Here is a 6598-nt window from a genome sequence, read left to right as displayed (position 1 = left end):
TCAACAAGTGAACCTAAAAATCAAATGAATAAAAAATTTGATGAACAAAATAAATGGTGAATGTAATAGAATCAGGGGCATGGAAATGGAGCGGATTGACAATTCTCGGGGGGAAGGGGGTGTGTGGGGGGTGCGGGAAAAGATTGGACAAAGATCTTATATGCATGTATGCAGTACCTATGGACGTGAATAGTGGGGTGGCGAAGGGCCTGGGGTATGGTGGGAACTAGGTGGAGGAGAGCTATGGGGGGAAAAAAGAGGGACATCTGTAATAATCTGAAAAATAAAGATTAAAAAAAAAGATTATATTTCTGGGAGAGGTTAAAGCTGCAATTAGATTAGATATTAAATGTAGGTTTGGCATTATGTAGGACTTTTAGATGAGTGATGCCATTTTGGGTTTGTGGTTTTCTCCTTAACAGTATCTTCAAAAATTCCTTGGGGGGACTCTTGCCCCCTCCCTGCATGGGAGTCTATACTTGGTCTTCAATAAATTTCCACCTTTACATATAAAAAAAAATTCCAAAAGAAAATTGGACTGGAACGCATGGTGTTCCTCTGGGCAGGATGGTTCCCGGCTCTTGTCTCGTGGAGTCAAAGAATGAAACCATGGACGGAAGGTGGTATAGTAAAAGGTGGACATTTATTGAGAAACAAACACAGACTCCCACATGCGGAGGGGAAAAGAGTCCCACTGAGTCCCTTTTGTCCATGGTTTACAAAGATTACAGTTCTTTGTGCCTTGACATCCCCTCTGATTGGTCACTATCCCTTCTGATTTGGTCACTATAAGCAACTTCAGAGCTCAAACCTCACTTGAGGCACATGAGTTCTCCTCTTCTTCTCCCTTATTGTTTTCCTATTCCCTCTGGGCTTTCTTCTTCCCCCTCTGAATTAGGGGTTTCCTTCCCTTTATTCTGTAAATGTGTACCTTCTGCAGCTCCCACCTCCCTTATTCTATGGAAATGTACCTTCTGCCGTTTCCAGCTCCCTTGTTCTATGGAAATGTGCCCTTTGCAGCTCTGTAGCCCTGTGCTTTTTTTTTCATGGACCCCTTAATTTCTAAAATTTCCTAAACCTGCCTATTTTACCCCTAAAAACTCCTTTCAGAAGAGTAAAATAAACCAGCTCTACTTATGATTTTCATGCACCTCTGGAATGCATAAAGTATGGCTCTGCGACACTTTTCTAACTCAGTTGTTAAAAACAAGCAAACTGTTAAAAAGAAAATCACAGGCCCCAAATAGCCTCACTTGTGCCAAAGCTCATGATACCAAACCTATATTTAATACCTGACTCATTGCTGTTTCAGTCTCTCCCAGAAACATCATCTTAACAAGTATGAAATTTTCTGGTCAAGCACCTGGGCCCTCTCCATCCCACCTAAAAAGAAGCAGCAATCTGCATGATAAAAACACTTTTTATTCTCTTCCTCCAAAAAAAGGATGTCTGTCTCAGCCACAATAGTCCTTTCTTTTGTTTTGTTACTAGTCCCTTGCCCCACCCTTATTCCTATAAACACTTTCCATTTTGTACTACTCCTTGGAGGCCTTCTGGCAGCTAGGTGAGATGTTGTCCAATTTATGAATCACTTAATAAAGCTAACTAGATATTCAAATTTACTCAGTCGTAATTTGTTTTTTTAACAATATTTAGTCTGGGAAAAAAAAAGCCAAGATCCCCAAATTGCCTTGGGTTCTGTATTCCTTCCAATACCATTTATGAGGATGCTGACCCCTTTAAGATAAAGAAGCATATAGTTTACATTTGTAGGGTCTGGAATTCCTTTGGAGAAGAAAATACCCTCCAGAGTAACTAACCTTATAGAAGATTTGTAAAGTGTATTTGTTTCGCATCAGTGAAAACCTTATTTTGTAGTCTATGTAATAAAATGGGAATGTGTCTCATAAAAGGGGCTTTGAAGTGGAATCAAGACACCTCCATTTCCTGTTTCATGTCCTGCCAGCTCAGTTCAAGTCCTGCCTCAGCTTTAGGATGATTCAAAAGCCTTTTGGGAACCAAAGTACTTTCCACTGGTGGACAAAATGGTCCTTGTATATAATCACAGAACCAGCTCAAACTGGTCCTATCCTGTTTCTAAGAAGATGCCGAGTTGTTGCCTTTCAGAGGACAGACCAAACCTGTAAGTCATGCCAAAACCGAAGCATGTATGTACATTGGAGAGAATGTTAACCTACACTTGTACCTGGAACCAAAGTTGCCCCCTCAAGGCCCCGCATCCTCCATGGAGCCAAAAGACCAGAACGTGACCAGGAGTTGGAACACAGGAACCCTTTCAGAAGCAAAGGGATGGGTGTCTAGAAAGACCTGGTTACCATAATTGGCCCAATTCCAAAAGCCTCCTATTGAAACCTGCCCTGCCAGCGCTTCAGCATACCAGCCTGTTCCCCATAACCCCTTACACTCTCCCTGAACCCTAGCTCTAGGAGACAGATTTGAGCCTTGCTTCCTGTCTCCTTGCTGGTCAACCTTACAATAAAGCCTTTTCTTTTCTCAAAAGCCAGTGCCATGGGGCTATCATAATTAACTAGTTCATATAAATAAAGGAAAGAAAGCAAAAGGAAGTCAGGCATTGTAAGCATGGTCGCTGGGAAGCTTCACCGGAAGCTACAGCTTCACAAGGCATTGTCTCTCCAAGGGGATTAACAGACCTCCATTCCCCCACCCAGGACTGGATTGTTGGGGTGGGGAAAGGGGCCATAGGTGTTACAGAATTTACCAGGCGACCGAAAAATACACAGGAGTACCCGGAGATACAGGAAAAACCCATTTATTTCCAGATGTACAAGTACCGTGACTCAGGGGAGCCTGTTTCCAAATCCTGAGCAAACCAATATGGAGGAGGCTTCTCTTCATACCCTTTGGTTTCTTTGTCCCCCAAATAAGGATCAGACTTCCAGACCTTTCTCGGGCTTTTGCAAAAAGCTCTGTGTGTTGGGATGGGGGCTGTGAGACCACACCTAAAGGCCTGGCCTGGCGCCAGCGCTGATAACCCCCTCCCCGGGGTTGTGTATGGTTCATGGTTTATGACCTTTGTAAAATGTATCTAGGTAAGTAAGTCTTGCAAGACCAGATAATTAAGGAAGGGGCAGTGAGTTAATTATCCGCTAGCAAGAATGTGCATTAGGAATACTGATTAACTAGGTACAGAGTTAGGCTGCTAGCGCCCCACCCCTCCCCCACCCCCCCAAAAGGTCTTACTTTCCTCATCATGGGCACATGGGCAGTAGAAGTTGGGGTGGCACAGGGGAGGTGCTTGCCTATCAGTCTAGCCTGGGGAACAATGGATTGGCTAGGACAGTGGTTGGCAAACTCATTAGTCAACAGAGCCAAATATCAACAGTACAATGATTGAAATTTCTTTTGAGAGCCAAATTTTTTAAACTTAAACTATATAGGTAGGTACATTGTTATTAACTTAATTAGGGTACTCCTAAGCTGGCCTTTGCTAAAAACGTCCTCAATCTGATTGAGGTAAGTTCGCTGAGGTCGACCCCTTCCAACTCTCCCATCCACACTCGTCTTGTATACTTGTTTTGTCTTTTTCCTTTCCGAAAACCGACTTCTGCGCATGGGCCACGAAGTTTCAATCGCACTGTACGTGCGTGTCCGCACGTGGTATTTTGTGGAAGAGCCACACTCAAGGGGCCAAAGAGCTGCATGTGGCTTGTGAGCTGCAGTTTGCCGACCACTAGGCTAGGGGGTGGACCCCCTCAGCAGCACACAAAATCTTGAAAAGTTAATTGGTCAATTTGAAGACGCTCTTGGTTAAAATCCCGAGTTCTCTCAGTCTTGTTAGCTCTTGCTCACTCTTGCTCCATGACCTGCACTTACCAGTGTGCTCACCTGATCTCTCCCTAGCCATATATATGGTCTTTAGCAGTCATATGGCCCATGGCCGTGCGGACCCCACTTGCAATGGACTGCCTCTGGGAACACAAGCTAAGCTAGCCAGACACTGGACTGGACTAGACTTTAATATGGAGCAGAAACTATGGGCAATGGCCTTAATTCTGGCCCTGTTGAACACAAGACTGGACTTCTTTCATAGATGGGAACTTGGAGGGGAACCCCTTAATTTTACATTATCAACAAAGCTTTCCACAAAACCCCATCCTCTTGTGGGGGCCTCTGAAAATTCTTTTCCTCTTGGTACCCCAAGAACTTCACTTCTACCAATAACAATGGTATGCCTTCTATGTACATTGGGCAGCAAGACCTTGCTTGGTAACACGTGGAGTTTCTCAGTCCACAACCATGAGTATGGAAGAAAATGGAGCAGGAAAATAATGGTGAATGGATGAGAGCAAACAACTTAAAGGACAATGAAATAACTTAGTGGTTCTAGTCTAAACATTTTAAAAGACAGGAAAAGTATTTTTTAATGTAAAAAAATAGCAATTGTCATTTTTTAATAAGCCAGGAAGTAAATTGGTTGTGAAATAATTCTTAAGCATAAAATCTGGTTTACATATTTTGAAACCTAAGAAATGCTTGAAAAAGAATAATATATTGAAATTAAAGGGTAGAAGCAATTATCCTTTCTCCTCCCTCTACTTTCTTTTGCTTTCCTTTATCCCCACTCTCTAAGAAGCATAGTGCCTTAGGATCTCTGGTTGTCTCTCAACCCTGGGTATTTGTAGGTCCTTGTGTTCTGGGTGTCGCTGTATGTTGTTTTGAGGGTGTCTATCTGGGTGAGGGGGAACTGCGAGGAAGTGCTGCTTGCTCATTGTCAAGGTTCCACGGTTGGATTTCACAAGATAGCCTTTAACTCAGTTTCTATATTTGGGATCTTGGCTTCAAAAATGTCCTTCCAGGGTCTCTTGGTCAATTTGTCTTTGGGCTTGCTAATTCTTTTCTGTTAACTATGGTTTTGTTTTTTTCTAAGGACAAACCAGAGAAGTTAGTACATTGACAGGTTACTATATGAGATAAAATACGGCTTGGAGAAAAGTGATTTGCAAGCACCCTGCACACAGTTAGGAAGCAAAAAAATATCTGTTAATTATCTTCCCCCCAAAATGCATTTGGTCCATCACTGCAACTCTTGATCTTTGAGTCCAGTGTCACTTTTTCCCTGTTTAGGGCACCCAGAAACCTTTCCGTTCCTCACTCTGTGAGACAGTTGTTATGGAAATAAATGCCAGAAGGATGTTATTTGGAGCAAAAGCCTCTCAATGCTCTGGTTCATGCTTTTAAAGACAGAGGTAAGGGGGTGGGTCAAGGTTCATGCCCCCCTCCCCCCACCAACACCACAAACATGCTACCTTTGCTCTTCAAACCTGTGTTGCAGATTACCACCAATAAAGTCCTGTGTTGAAAAAGAAAAAAAAATAGACAGAGGTAAACTGTAGTTTTAGCAATGGTAATCTTAGCCAGACTATCTTATCTTGCCATTCAATGATAACCGTACATTCAAATGTTAAATCCTATAGCTGCACTTTAGAGTTTTCTACTCTTCATTGTGGCGAATCAAGTAATACAATAGTCAGGTAATAATATCATTGTGGTAAATTGTGTAAGTTAAATTAAGTTTCCTCATACTTACATTATCTGTAAGTTAATCGGACCTTGAATTAACTTACAGAAACTTACTGAAATCACTGGGTTGATTAAAAATTAATATTGCATATTTATCCTGAAAAATATTTACCCTTTCCTCACCCCTTACCCTAAAGGCTACCAGAGAAAAGATTTCCTAAAGAGTGATCCCAGAATATAAAATCTTGCATTTTTGTTACAGAAAAAAAGTTAGCTGAAATATTAATTTTTGAGAGGAAATAAAGGGGAAATTTTCAAAGTGTCCAGTTCATGATATTATTCACTAATCATGACAACTTGAACATGTAAATCTAATCTTCAATTACCTCATTGGCAAAGTAAAAATACTATCTGCCTTACCTGCTTCACATCATGGCTTTGAGGAAATGTATAAAAAGCATTTTATAAATGATAAAATGCAACATTTGCTTGTACTTTAGAATGCAAACCCTAGCCAGTTACAAACAGATATATATTTACTTTCTTTCTTTTGGTCAACTCAGTTCCAACAACTCCCACACAAAGCCATGTACATGCCTTTATGCCCACTCTGCACATTCCATCTTAGCATTCTCGCTGACCTGGTGCAGCTCACTGTACTTGTCTGGAGATACATCTGTATAATCCAGCATGAAATTCACTTCCTTTTCCTATTTACTTTTCAATAAAATATTTGAATTATATGACATTTTGATTAAATATTTTATTATATTTACCTTTTAATAAGACAGTTCCATGTATATCATTCTGCTCCTTCAAGCTGCCTGTTTCTAATAGCAAGAGGTTATTTGTGAACCCAACCCACCATACAATCCTTTGCATCCTGGCCAAGTGAATTGAATCATCACAAATTCTCCATGGAAGTCTCAACCTAAACAGTGGCATGTCCACATATCCCTAGGCTTATTTTTTAATTGGTATTTTAAATGAAGTGCTAACTTTTCTAGCTTTACTTTATGTCATAGGAAGACTGTTTTACTTAAAACTCTAATATACAATTCCCAGACAGATTAGTGATATTAACAACAACAACATC

This window comes from Myotis brandtii, unplaced genomic scaffold (genome assembly GCF_000412655.1).
Source record: "Myotis brandtii unplaced genomic scaffold, ASM41265v1 scaffold123, whole genome shotgun sequence".
Classification (NCBI taxonomy): Eukaryota; Metazoa; Chordata; class Mammalia; order Chiroptera; family Vespertilionidae; genus Myotis; species Myotis brandtii.
Note: the sequence above shows the minus strand (reverse complement) of the source record.